The following is a 15,287-nucleotide window of genomic DNA, read 5'->3' as shown; positions in this document are numbered from 1 at the left end:
CCCACCAGCATCAGAATAGTCAGGAGTTCGCAAAGAGACTCTAGTGATTGCCACAACCGAGCTATTGACCTGGCCGAGAGGGGAAATAGAATCAACCAATAGCCACCAGCACGTCAAGTCTTGACTGCCCCATGAAAACAATTAGCAATTTGTCTTTCTTTCTTTTTCCTGTGACCTCATCCAAGGTCAACGAAGACTCGTTTTGGGACTCCAAATATAAAATCCGCATAATAAAATACTTCCTCCCATAAAAAAAAAAAAGGAGATAAAAGGTGCCATTCAACCATTGGAGTTCGCCTAGGAGATGATCACGTCACCCAGGTTTTGTTTCAGTGGCTCGGGATCAATGGAACCACAGTTATAACTTGGGGTCTCTTTCTTAAGATAGAAATAAGGTCGTAAATCGGGGGTTAGGCCCCTAAGAAAAATGATGTGGACAAAAGTTAAGTGAGGAGGGGAGAGCAACTCCCACAACTCGGAGAATCCCAATTTAAAAGATCGTTCACCGATCTACACTCGATGAAGGGACACTGAAGTGGATACTATATTCCTTGGCAACAACAACTCAAGAAGGTCCATATTCGCAGCTTAACATGGCCTCAAGGAGGGATCCACAATAAACACCCAAAGAAGGCCCTCTAGATTGACAGTCGTTGTGCTATCATAAGCTCTAGGGTCGAACTCAGGGTGACTATCAAAACTAGCCCCCGAATAAAGCGGGGCTGACGACCTAATTTCATCCCATACAAATTAGCCATTTAAAGACCCCTGAGAAGGCAAGTTCTTCATTAAACAGCCAATCACGATAAACTTGGTGACAGTTACTTCATGCGGCAATTGAAACATAAAAAAGAAGAACAAAAAAGAAGAAAGACGTCTACAAGTATGAAGTACGGTGAAAATTATTTGAATTCAATAATTGTTTATACAAATAGCATAGCAATAAAAAAGAAAATAAGTAAGGCTCCCAAGAAATCTAAGCCTTAGGAATAAGATCTTTGGCCAGAGGAGAAAATCCATTAGGAGCCTCCACAGGATCACTAGTGGTAGAAACATTACCTCCCACCGCAGTTTCATTTGGAGGCAAAGAGGTAGATCTCTCACAAGGAATATCCCTTACTCCATCCTCGCCTGAACGTAAGGGGGTAAGGGGCCTTTGAGGAGTATCTCATGCCACCTCCGCGACAAACTTCCTTGTCTCTTCCTGATAGTGCGATGGAAGAGAAGAGAAATCAGCCTTCAGGTTATGCTCCCACACCAACCTAAGGATGGAAATACACACATCCTAGGCAACAACCATACCATTTTGCTTCTCTGATTAACCCTTTTTTCGAGCTTGACCTGCCTCTCCTAAGCCTCAGATGTTAGAGTAGGCGACCCTAAGTCAATCATATTATTGTATGTTGACTCTATGGGTCATGATTATTCAATCTATCAAAGGCATCATTTATATTATGTAAAGCATATTTCATATGTATGTATTAATATATGCCCTTAGAGTGGTTAAACTGTGATGAGGGAATCAAGTAGTGATAAGTCTTGATTGTGAGATCCCTATGAACACTTATGGTGGTCCTTCTAGAAATATTTGTAGCCCTAGTATTATCCTGACCTAGGGCATAGATAATACGATAAGACTATCATAGTGTTGAACAACTTTACTGGAAGGTAGTGACAAATCTCACATGTAAAGGTTGTTTGGTGACAACTAGGAACGATGCATCGGTGCTTGTTATTCATGAGTTAACCAGATTGGTTAATCAAAGGATTCAATATAGATGGTAATACCAATGCCCATGGAATACATCATTTAACAGATGGTGGTGCATGTGGTCCTTAGACTTGAGATTGTCGGAGCGCCGTGTGTACCTATTGGTGTAGTTTAACACTAGCCAAACGTAATCCTGATAGAGTTATTAGTAAGGTGGTGATTGACTATATTGAGAAGTACATCATGACTATGGTGGATCGATAAAGGATTCATCATTCCTTTGTACAGGAGAAATTATCTTGGTGAGATTCTGATAAAGGACAACGACCTTGGAATCTGTGGCTACAGTGGTATCGAGTTGATGCTCGGTTGGTCGATTAATCCAATAACTGAATATGAACATATCAAGGTGGTTTATACTTGAAGCTGACATTACTTCTATGCTTCAAACCCTGATGAGATAATAGATGATGAAAGGATTTGATTGCATGGAAATCATACTGTTGACAGGTAGCAAATATGTTGAATTCGAATCTGTCGGTGGCCATGATGCCTTACTAGAAGACAATCTTGGTCCGTGTGTAATGAGACAATTAATATGGTGTTGATCATGATATTACTCACTACCGACATGGTGAGGAGCCTTCGGGTCACACACAAAAGACAATTTAAAGAAGATAATAAGTGAGGGGGATTTTCATCATTTATTGATGAAGGGGTATTTTGGTAAATCTTACGGAGCAATTAAATTTACTGGAAAGGTTGTTGCCCCAATCCCATATTGGATTTAATATGTAAGATTGGTTATTTATTTAAATATGTATATTGTAGTGTATATATATTGTAAACAAGTAAACTGTCAATATTTAAGTATACATATTGGTGTATATATGTTTTAAATATTGAAAAATCATTATTAGAATATTAAAATAATAATGGTTTAATACCCGGGTTATGATTTTGTTCAAAAATCATGGATACTAATTAAATAATTAGTGGAAGGGTATATTTGTAATATACTAATCAAGGGAATTTAGGGTGTGCAACTTTTCCCTAAAATTCCCTAATTCTTTTTTTTTTTTTTGGTTGCCCAAGAGAAGTTCATTGAGAGAATTTTTTCTCTCAACCTTCTCACTCACCCGTCTTCTTTAAACCTCACAAATCAAACTAGTATATTGATTGTGTGTTGATTCTTGCCTTTGTGTGGATATCATTGGTTCACTCCTATCCTTGGAGTGTGAGCGTTTTCTTTGAATCGAAAAGTGATGGAGCCTCAAAACATGGGTAAGAATCTAAACCTTGCATGGGTTTTGATTGATTCAAAGCATGTAAGTATCGTAACTCTCATATATGGATTTTGGGGCTTCTAGGGTTTTAATCAGTAAATTTTTATTTTCCGCTGCCTATTTCTTTGATTAAATCCTAACATCAAACACCTCGTTAGTACGCTGCTTGAGCTTCGACCTCAAGTTTGTAGCTTGACCTGCAGCTGTCTCAACCTCTATGGCTACTGCCTTGCACCTCTCTTTGAACTTGGCAACCAATGCGGCTGAAAAGTTCTCAGCTAAGGCCTTAACCTTGGTCCCCTTAGATGCTAGGAGTGTTGGAGTGGGTGCCCTAGAACCAATCAATTATTGTAGAATTTGTTAGGAAACGATCCATTGAGGCAGCGGAAAACAAAAACAATAATAACAAGGATCGTTCCATAGAACCAAGATCAGGGTACAATTTTACAGTTTTTATCAAAATAAGAATCTGCAGAAAATTAATCTAGAGTTTAAGAAATCATACGCACGTTTGGAGGCTCCGCTAAGTTGTCTCTGAATGTATTTTGCTACCGACCCAAGTGTAGGATCGAACCAATGAAGTCCACACGAAGACAATCACAAGGAACTAAGAAGGGATTTGCTAGATCCCTCTTTAGCCTTAAGAACAAAGAAGAAATGAAGAGTATTTGATTTTTCAATCAAAAACAAAACTGGCGTGGGAAAGAGTTTTTGGGGGCTGTGTGTTTTCTCTTTTAATGAAATGAAGGAATGAAAAAAAAACTCTCCTCTTTTACGAATAACCTTTTTCTTTTATAGTTAAATTTAATTGCCCTATTCCCATATGGAATAGGCTTGGGCTCCAACCCAAACACCCCTTGTTTCCAAACACTCTTAATTAGATATTTATTTTAATTCATTATTATCTCAATTAAAATCAATTAATATATATTTAATATATATATATATATATATATATATATAAAGATTATATATTAACATTTAACAAGAATGATAATTTATTTAAATATGCTAACACATATTTAAATATAATTTCCCTTTTTAATTTTTCTAAGAAATTAAATAAAAGGCTACGACCTCAGCAAATTTGTAACACCCAACATTGAGGTACATGATTTAAATTATGTTGTATAGCCCTTAGTTAAATTTTGTTAGATTATTTTAAGAGAATATGAAGAAAATGCCTTAAATTTGCATTAAGGGTAAAATAGTCTTTTCACTCAAAACTAGTTGTTTTTGTGGGGAGTGAAAGATAGAGAATCATAGAGAATTCAATAAGTGAAGGCGTTTTGGTAATTGACTAAGGACAAAGATGGAATTGCTTTCTAAGGGACAAAGATGGAATTTCCAGGAAAGAGTAAGGGCAAAACGGGAAAGTGAGTTTATAAACTAAAATGTTAAGGTTTGAAACCTTATTTCGTTCATACACCCACCACACTCCTCCTCCTTTTTCTCTCAAATTTTCATTCACTTTCCAAGGAATTTAGGGCTTTTGAGTAGATTTTCATAGGTTTTTGATTCAAGGCATCAAAGGTAAGATTCATACTCTTTATCTATGATTTATTGTGTAAAGGTTGAGTTTTTATGAAGTTTATGCTTAGGGTTAAGAGAAGATTTGAATCCAACAAGAGTAGAGAGTTTAGGAGAGACTACTCATGCACAAGGTAAGTAAATTCCACTCAAAATCCAACTCAAGCTAAAATTTAAGAATTCAAGTGAGTAGAGATTTATTTTAAATATGCATTGTTGTGATTTGAGAAATTGAGATGAGATGTATGATGTATTATGCTTATTGTTGGATATTGAATATGAGAAGTATATGTGATGATTTGATGATGGGTTGAAATTGGAAGAATTGGAGAATTGGTTGGGAGTGGTTTGCCATGTAGGTATGTGATGCTACAAGAGAGTTTTTCTCTCATTTTGGATGGTTTGAGAAATAAATAGAATGATATGAATTAGGTTGTTTTTGTGCACAACTATGTTTGATGAAATGCCTAAGTGAAAACATGTTACCAAACTGCCCTGTCACAGCTGTGACTTTCTAAGTGTTTTTTGGGCATCTTACAGATTGAACTGGGTTTAGACCAAAACATAAATTAGTAGCCTGGTCTCAAGCTTTAAAACAAGACAAAATCGTATCAATCTGATATGTATAACTCAAGTTATGTCTTCTTGAGTGTGACCTGTGCAGAATGACTATCTTGATGCAATATTGCATTTGTGCATTTCATAAGTGCATTAAGTAAGAAACTTTAAGCATGAACCATCCTTATGCATTAATTGTGCATTAAGAAGTAGTTTGAGAAAGAGTAGAGAACTTTGTGAATGAGCTACTCTAAAAGTAAAGAGAATGAGAAAAATCTAAGAATGGGTTGGTGCTTTGTGAAATCCACCCGGCCATGCCTACGGTAAGATGAGGCCGTGACATTCAAGTGAGAAAGAATGAGAAAATATGAGAAAGAAGAGAGGAACAAAATGAGTAGACGTCACAAAGAGTGGGTGGGTGCTTTGTGATCTCCACTCAGCCATGCCTCCGGTAAGATGAGGCTGTGACATACAACAGAAAGTTAATAGAAAAGAGACCTATGTGAAAGAGAAACAGAAACAGAAAAAGAAAATAAATGAGAGGAGAAGAGTGTAAGGAAAGAATTAAGAGAAAGAGTTACGGGGATAGACGAGTAGAGGATTTACTTACTGAGCATTATTTTGTGCTCATCCCGTTGTTTATCTTTGTGTTTACAGGATCTAGGTGAGGACGTGGTCGGATGGACGTTGGCAAGCGAGGAGCAATAGCTACACTGTCCACTGTTTTTGATAACTTTTACAAATGATACCTTACTTTGTGTAAAAAGTGATTATATGTATTAAAAGAATATTTCGGGCCCATTTACTTTTGCTAATATAAATGCATTTTACTTTATGTATTTCTATGAGTAACCTAGTATGAAGCAGTTATTACAAAATTTAATTGCACTGTGAAATTACCAAAATACCCTTTCGCCTAAAAAGATGAAAACGCCCTTCTTACTTCCTGAGTCTTAAATTATCTTCTATATGTGTGACCCATAGGCTCCTCATCATATCGGTAGTGTATAGTATCGCGATTAACACCAATTAATCGTCTCATTAAACACAGACCAAGATTGGCCCCTAGCAAGGCATCATGGCCACTCGATGGATTCAGATTCAGCAAAGTAGCTACCTGTCAACGATATGGTTACCGTACAATTCAATCCTTTCATCATACATTATCTAGACGAGATGAAGGTATAGAAATAGTGTCAACCTTCGGTTACTCTCGATATTATGTATTCAGTTTCTAGACCAATGACCTGTATTATAAACTAGATAGAGCAACAACTCAATCCCACTATGGCCACAATTTTAGTGTTATTGCCATATACTGAATTGCGCCGTGAGATAACTTCTCCCGTACCTGGGAGTGATGAATCCTCTGTCTATCCACCATAGTCTTGATACACTCCTTGATGCAGCCAATCACCATTGTATTGACAGCTTTGAATAGAACTGCATCAGGCTAGTGTTAAACTGCACCAATCGGTGCACAAGGCGCTCTGGTGATCTCAAGTCTAAGGATCACATGCACCACCATTCGTTAGAGGATTTGTTCCATAGACACTGGGGTTACCATCCATATGGAATCCTCTGGTGGGTCTCCAGTGAACTTGCTGCAGTGTATTCGCCTACAATGAGCACCCAGTGTGTTGACCAGGTTGTCACCAAACAACCTTGACAAGTGAGATCAGTCACTGCCTTTCGACAGGGTCATTCAACACTATGATAGCCTTATCGTATTATCTGTGCCCTTACTTCAGAATAATACTAGGGCTACGGACGTTTCTAGAATGGCCACCATATGTGCTCATAAGGTTCCACTATCAAGATTTGAAACAATTGAGAATCCTCGTCATGGTTCTACCATCTAAGGACATATATCACATATTGCAATAATAATGATTTACGCGATATAGATAAAATGCCTTTATTGATTAGTGAACATTATTACAAAGAGTCAATTCTACAATAATTGATTGACTCTAGGGCATTACTCTAACAAAATTGACTTTTGTAATAATGTTCATTGATCAATAAAAGACATTTTATTTATATCGCGTAAATCATTATTGTATGTATTGATATATGTCCTTAGAATGGTAGAACCGTGACGAGGGTATCAAGTGTCAAATCTTGATAGTGAGAATCCTATGAGCACATATGGTGGACATTCTAGAAATGTCCGTAGCCCCAGTATTATTAGAAAGAAGGGCACAGATAATACGGTAAGACTATCATAGTGTTAAACAACCCTGTCGAAAGGCAGTGACTTATCTTACTTGTCAAGGTTGTTTGGTGACTACCTGGTGCAACACATAGGTGCTTGCTATAGGCAAGTTCACTGGACTGACCCACCAGAGGATTCCATACGGATGGTAACCCCAGTGTCTATGGAACAAATCCTCTAACGAATAGTGGTGCATGTGATCCTTAGACTTGAGATCACTGGAGCGTCTTGTGCACCGTTTGGTGTAGTTTGACACTAGCCCAACACAATTCTATTAACAACTATCAATACGGTAGTGATTGGCTGTATCAAGGAGTGTATCAAGACTATGGTGGATCGATAGAGGATTCATCACTCCTGGGTATGGGGGAAGTTATCTCATGACGCAGTTCAGTAAATGGCAATGACACTAAAATTGTGGCTACAGTGGGATTGAGTTATTGCTCTATCCAGTTTATAATTCTAGTCATTGGTCTAGTAACTGAATACATACATATCGAGAGTAACTGAGGTTGACACTATTTTTGTGCCTCGGTCTTGATGAGATAACAGATGATAAAAGATTGGATTGTACGGTAACCATATCGTTGACAAGTAGCTACTTTGCTGAATCCGAATCTATCGGGTGGCCATGATGCCTTACTAGGGGTCAATCTTGGTCCGTGTGTAGTGAGATGATTAATTGGTGTTAATCGCGATACTACACACTGCTGGTATGATAAGGAGCCTACGGGTAACACACATAGAAGATAATTTAAGAATCAGTTTATGAGAAGGGCGTTTTCATCTTTTTAGGCGAAATGATATTTGGTAATCTCACGGTGCAATTAAATTTGCTGAGGTTGTTGTCTTTATATAATTTGATATTAAAATTAAATAAGTGAGATTATATTTAAATATGTGTACGCATATATTTTAATGAATTATTGTTATTGTTAAATGTTAATATATTTTATATATTTTAATTGAATTTAATTGAAATAATAATAATTAAAATAAAAATATCTAAATGGGGCTGTTTGGACATAGGGGGTGTTTGGGTTGGTGTCCAAGCCTATACCATGGTGGAATAGGGCATTGTGTGCACTATATAGGTGCAAGATTTTTATGAATTAAATAAGAAATTCATTCAATCACTTTTGATTAAAAATTCCAGCCCCTTTTTCTCTCTTCCGACGCCACTTTACATTTGGTTGAATCAAATATTTCATTTGATTTTTGTTCTTGGTTCTTAAGGCTAAAGAGGATCTAGCAAATCCCTCTTTAGTTCCTTGGGGTTATCTTCGTGTGGACTACCACTAGTTCGATCCTACTCTTGGATCGGAAGCAAAACCCATTCCCAGCCTGTAGTAACTAAGAAGCTTCAGTTTGCCTTTCCAGCTCTGCCTTCGACCGAGCTCCTCCTCCTCAAGATTGGAAACCTTATCCCCATAAACTTCTAAATCAGGTCTGCATCTTCCTAAACCTTAGCAGCCAACCCCAAGAAAGGATAATCATCCTGGAACAATGAAGAAAGGACACCCTAGGTTTACAAGGAAGAAAACCAAATCCTGTTATAGCACAATGTATGCTAGCCAAGACAAACAAAGAATGTACAGTACATACCTGCACGAAAGAGATGGCCACTTGCTGGAACCGCCCTAGAAACGAGGAAGCAAGCCAACTTTCAAGAGACCCTTTGAAAGTTGCCCCCATCAACGCTCAGACTTCCAAGGAAGATCGACTAGGCAGTTGGGAATACGTTCCCACTAGCCCTCCATTGGTTGCTAAGACAGGTGAAAAAGGAACAACCGATTGCTCCCACGGCAGCAACGATACATCTGACCTTGTATTTGGGCAAGGGTGACCAAAATTTGACTGTGTGCTTTCCCATGGCTCACTCATCACTCTTTTAGCTCCAATCACCTCTTTACGGGTGGCCGAATTCTCTTCTCTCTCTACAAGGGAGCAACCTTCTTTCCCCCCTCATCAAGATGGGCCTTCGTTGAGCTCAGAGAGCCTCACAATGACCATATTGACAACAGCTCAACATAAGCACCAAGTTTTGAAACAAGGAAACCAGATGGTCTTCTCCCTTTCGGATAGTGACTAGGCTTAGGGATAAACATCTTTGAGAAGAACAAACAATCGTTAGAAGACCTACAGGAAGAGACTACGGAAAGGAAAAAGAAAGGAAAGCTAAAGTTTACTCATCTTCTTCCTCTTAAAAATAGTGGGAAATGGATGTTGGCGGGACAAAACCCAAACTTGATCAAATTGCAACGTTGCTCAATTGGTCATTGTTCCGAGCTGACTTCAAAAGCTTGCAAAAGCGTAAGATCCGCTACTGAAGCTCAATGGACAAGTGAGGCTCCTCGTGATCACCTGCATATGGGAAAAGACAACATATGTCTTTATAGAAAAGTCTCACTCGATAGAATAATTGGAGAAAGTTAGCCAACACCTACAGGCATCTCTAAAATCACCATTTCCTTCGCAAGCATACAGGAAGTAGTTGGAATCCCAACCACGCAACTTACTAGGGATCTCGACAAATCCCTTAAGATCAGAACTTTTGGCTTTAGAAAAATAATAAAACCCCCTGACTTCTCTGTAGAGGATAAACGTTCACAAGCTCATCAACGGTGAGCTCACCGATACCATTCTTTGGTATGCAATATACATGCTAATCATATACAAATAAGAATTTGCTATCAACTGGAGTGGGGCTACCCCCAAATGCTCTATCATCGTCAAGATAAATCAATGCAGAGGTACTGACACCTCGCATCTGAGAAGGGTCTCCGAGATCATGACCCAACCAGTATAAGGACTCTCCGGAGAACAATCCCCAGCGTGGTGGAGAGGACCAATCAGGCCGTATGGTTCCCATATGCGACCTAGCTCATCTCTAAGGAGAGGATGCATTGAGTTCTTACGCGACCTAACAACCTTTGAAGCAATTGTCCCATCATCCGCTCGCAAAGAATCCATCTTTGCCCTACTAGGCCGGCTCTTAGCAAACATTTTGGTCATCGGAGGAGCAACAATGTAAAACCCCTCCCTAGCCGGGTTTTTCCTAAGTATCCCTTGGCCATTGAGAACCTAGAAAACGCATGCCTAAGAAATAAGTTTATTTTAAAATCCTATTTAAAGAATAAACTTGTAGTTTAAAAACATATATATATATTTTTTTCTAAACTATAATAAGTTCATTGTACAAGTCAAATAATATAGTTTCCTTTCTTGGAGTAAATTATGAAATCCATAGTAATACTTACTAGAACATACACACTTTTACAATTTTTACTAGCAATTTGATTTTCTTTATTAACACAAACATATATACTCCATTATAACATAGACATATTTACTGCATTATGAGATATAAACATAATTACTACACTAAATACTAGCAAAACCATTCAATAGTCATAATTAAAACATCCCTTCATGCTCATAGCATCCCTCAGAATCCTCTCCCAACTTCATGCCTTAATCCTTACCTGCAAAACATTTTAAAACATTTCGTGGGGTGAGTGCTAATCGCTCAATAAGGGAATATGGCCATTTATAAACTATTAAGGTTCAATATACAAGTATATTACTCAGGATTTTACCTAACTACAAGACATGACCGTCATTCATTGACATAACAAGTTCATAAAATATATCATACTCTTTGGACTTTTCTCATAAACATAAGTCATAACATAACCATACATAATATAATATAGAACATATATGACTTATGCAATATTCATATACATGGCATGCTTATTTCTTTTGTCTTTATACTTGATGTTTTCATTAGTCTTTGTTATCCGATCAGATTCATTTGAAACATTATCTTGTTCTTGGTCGTCACCTCAAAGGACTCATGGTTTCCATAAGAATTCCATTCCTCTGATCTTGGTTTATACCTCAAGAGACTCATGGAATTCATTCTTTAACATTTCATAAATTTTTTCATAAGTCAACTAAATAAGCTATATGCATTACCATTATAAATGCAAACATATGGAATAACATCTCCCATGCTTAATCACACTATTCATTCATTTAACATGTACCCTTGGCCAATTGCACAACTCATCAGTCAATTTAGCAAAACTCTATGACATGAATATTCTCCTACTAAATTCCTTAACTTAATTCATTCAATTTCTCATACAATTCAAGGAATTTCAATAGTAAGATTATTCAGGGGTTTATTAGAATTTATAAAAAAAAAAGGAATTTTATTTGAGGAGGTGGATGCCATAGAGTTCATCACTATTCAATCAATTTTTTCCTCATCTTCCAATTCGAATTAATTTTTGGCTAAAACACAAAAGTTCTAGGTCTATTTCTTAAATTTTTAATACTTCAAGAATCAACTCAATCAGACTTCTATAACTTCAGTTATGACCGATTCAGTGAAGCATGTACAATATAATCTTAAAAAGCCAAATCCGAATTCTATTCATTTTAACCATGTCACCTTCATTTGCACATTCACATCATTTGCCATATCATTCTAAGTATAAAAGGCCATAAAAAGCTCACTTTTTACAGAACCAAAATGTGCCAAAACATCGTCCAACTTCAAATCTCTTAATTGGCATAATCATCCTCCATATGCACACATACACCAATCAACACACCCATTTAAACAATCCATAAACAAAACATAGCATCACACTCATATTAACATAAATAAATGTAAGTTTCATAAACCCTAGGTGTTAACAATTGTAGTCATAAGGGAGGATTTTTCCTTACCTTAGTATTCAAAGCACAAAGACACTCCTCCTTAGCTCCAAAGGTTCACCCTTTCTACCTTACACACATAACCACTTATGAATTTCTCTTTAACTTAAAATCAGAACAACTAGGGTTTTGAAAATCACCTTAAACCCTGAAATTGAAGTTCTTTAAATGTGGATGGTGATCTCCTTTGAAATTCAAATTGAAATCCTATGAAAATTTAAGAATAAAATGCTTGGATTAGTGGCTTTTATGGTGGATTTGGGAGATGAAGAAGAAGTTGATGCATTTGGGGTGTACAAGGCCGACTCCTCTCTCTTAAAACCTTGTAGATATTTATTCCATTGTTACTCTATTATGATTGGTCAATAAAAGTTAGATATAAGGGTCATTTGGCATAAATTTTTCATAAAAGGGTGTTTTGGTCATTTCCACCACAACATAATGATTAGCACTCATTTAATGCCATTTGACTTCTTTAAAACACTTAACAATTAAGCAATCCCATTAGGTAAATGACTAATTTACCCTTGGTGTACTTTTATGGATACTTAATTCATATGGATTTGTATAAAAAGACCATTATACCCTTGGTTACCGTTTACACCATTTAACCATATCAATCAACTTTATGACCATTCTACCCTCATTTCTCTTCAATGATATCACCCCTTACACTTTATAATGACCACATCTCGAAATATAAGTAAATTGACCATTTTACCCTTCCATTAAAAAAAAAAAATTACTTGAAAAGATAAATTTCATACCTTAGGGTATCAGAATAATAACGTGGGGTTTACAAACAGATGCTCCCCCAATGGCTCCACCTCAGCTGGTCGAGATACTTTTAGTCGAATGCACATTAGGCCCTCGACCGGTAGTAACACCCATGTCACTCGGCTTCAGAAATACCTGAAATACAAAACACGATGTTACTAGCCATCCTACTCCTAAGGGATTGACTCACCAACGCTTACCCTCAATGCCCTTCTCCTAAGACAAGGAGTCATCTAATACACACAAAACATGATAACCTTTAGTACCGCCCTCTGCGGCTTCAAGACCAGGCCCTAAGATCGCCTGCTAAAACTTTGTCGATCCTCACCAATAAACAAACACAACAACAAGAAAATAAGGGGAAGGCTTACCACTAAAACCCCTGAAGGTGCTAAGAGTTTGCTAAATGATTGACAAAACTATCTGAAGATAAAACGGAGGGCACAAGGAAACAACAACTATGAGTAAAGGGAAACATAGTTAGGGCACCCTTTATAAATTCTCACTTGAAAGGGAGATAGATGTAAACTATCTAGTTGATCCACATGACAACATCTAATGCTGAGATATAACCATCGTTTAAGAAATCAAGGTGATCACCTGTCATTGCAACCACATCATCTCCAACTGATTCATCACTCTCTTCTAGGAAAACTCAATGATCTTTTGCTCCCTCACCTTAACTTCCTGAAGCAACTTCTAATGTTCTCGAGAAAAATCAGCTTGAGAGGTGGCAAGATGCCCTTTCAACTCGGTTATTTCTTTCTCAGCCCTCTAAAGTCGAAATTGAGTTGCCTCATGGTCTGAAAAGACAAGATGGGCCTCTTGATGAAGTAGCGTCATCATGGAGAAAAGTTCCAAAACATGAAGCAAAGGTAAGTCATCCAGTTGTCCTTACAAAGGATAAGGAAAGGTAAGGAAACACCAACCTGAGTTAGGTCATGAGCCACTTTTTGCAGCAAAGCCACTAGGGAAAGTCCTCGAAGAGTGGTCCAAGATTCCTTAGAAACTCCCATGACAAGAGCACGTATATAAAGGTGGAGATGATTCACAAAATGCCCGATCACTTCCTCAGAACTTGCCTTCGCAAAAACTGATGATGAACCTCTCAATGCTTTCCTTGCTGCAAAAGATGAGGGGATCACCTTTTTTCTCCTCTTCCATCGAAGGGTTAGTGCTGGAGCCTTCCCACAGTTGTTAATAGCCCTCATCTCATAAATACCTAGCTTATTGAGGGAAGGGCCTGTGACTAGGATAGGAGAACCGCGCCTTGCCTGCTCACTGCGGACGATGGGGCAAAGCCTTGTGCAATCAAAACCCAAAGCGTAATGGCTCTACAGCCTACATGAAGTGGACGAAGTCCTTCCAAGGGTGTCACTTTGATTGGTGTGCCACGCACTGAATCCATCAGATAATGATGTTTTATGGACATCCTCTAAAATGAAGGCAATGATGGAAGCCGACAGGAAATCAAAAACTTCTCTAAAGATGACAAGAAGAAAGAAAATGAAATAAGACGTAAAGCAAATGAAGTGAACAATTTATAAGCCCTTGAAAAGTTGAGAACAACCGTTAGATTCCCAACGCATACATGGAAAAAAGAGACCAGCATTAAATGTGTTATAAAAAAGTTTGGTAAATATCACCTGATTCCCAGGAATCACGCACTCATCCTACTTGGTTCTCTTAGGAGTCAACCAAGTATCTCTGGTTGGCGCTTGTTTACATCTAGGCAATTTAGCCATTATGGAAATTCGCACCAACACTCTTTTTAGATACACCATTATGTTGAAGTGTATATAGAGAGAGGTTAGGGATTAGTGGGAAAAGTAAAAGAGAACTCTCTGTGCATTCTGTATTAGAAAATCATTGTAATCATTCACTTAAGAAAAGAAAAAGATACAGTGGATGTAGGCTTGATTATATGCTCGGTCGAACCACTTAAAAATGCTCGCTTCTCTATGTCCCTGTTATTTCATGTAATCCTCTCACGACTCCTACTTCGTTCCCATCATCCTCGTCCTTCATGCTGATTCCCAGGAATCACGCACTCATCCTACTTGGTTCTCTTAGGAGTCAATCAAGTATCTCTGGTTGATGCTTGTTTACGTCTCGGTGATTTAGCCATTATGGAAATTTGCATCAACACTCTTTTTAGATACACCATTATGCTGAGGTGTATATAGAGGTGTGAGTTGTGAAACTATCTCGCATTCTTTGAGGATTCTCCAAACTTCAAGCTTAAGTATTCACCTCCTCGGTCTAACCGAAGAGCTTTAATACTTTTGCCCAATTTATTCTATACTTCATTTCTGAATTCCTTGAACTTGTCAAATGATTCAGATTTATGTTTCATTAAATAGACATATTCATATATACTAAAGTCATTAGTAAATGTGATAAAGTAAGAATATCCTCCTCTGGCTTGAACTGTTAATGGTTCACGTACATCACTATGGATGATGTCTAACATTTA

Source organism: Pistacia vera, unplaced genomic scaffold (assembly GCF_008641045.1).
Source record: "Pistacia vera cultivar Batoury unplaced genomic scaffold, PisVer_v2 Contig299, whole genome shotgun sequence".
NCBI classification, from domain to species: Eukaryota; Viridiplantae; Streptophyta; class Magnoliopsida; order Sapindales; family Anacardiaceae; genus Pistacia; species Pistacia vera.
This window is presented reverse-complemented; position numbering follows the sequence as displayed.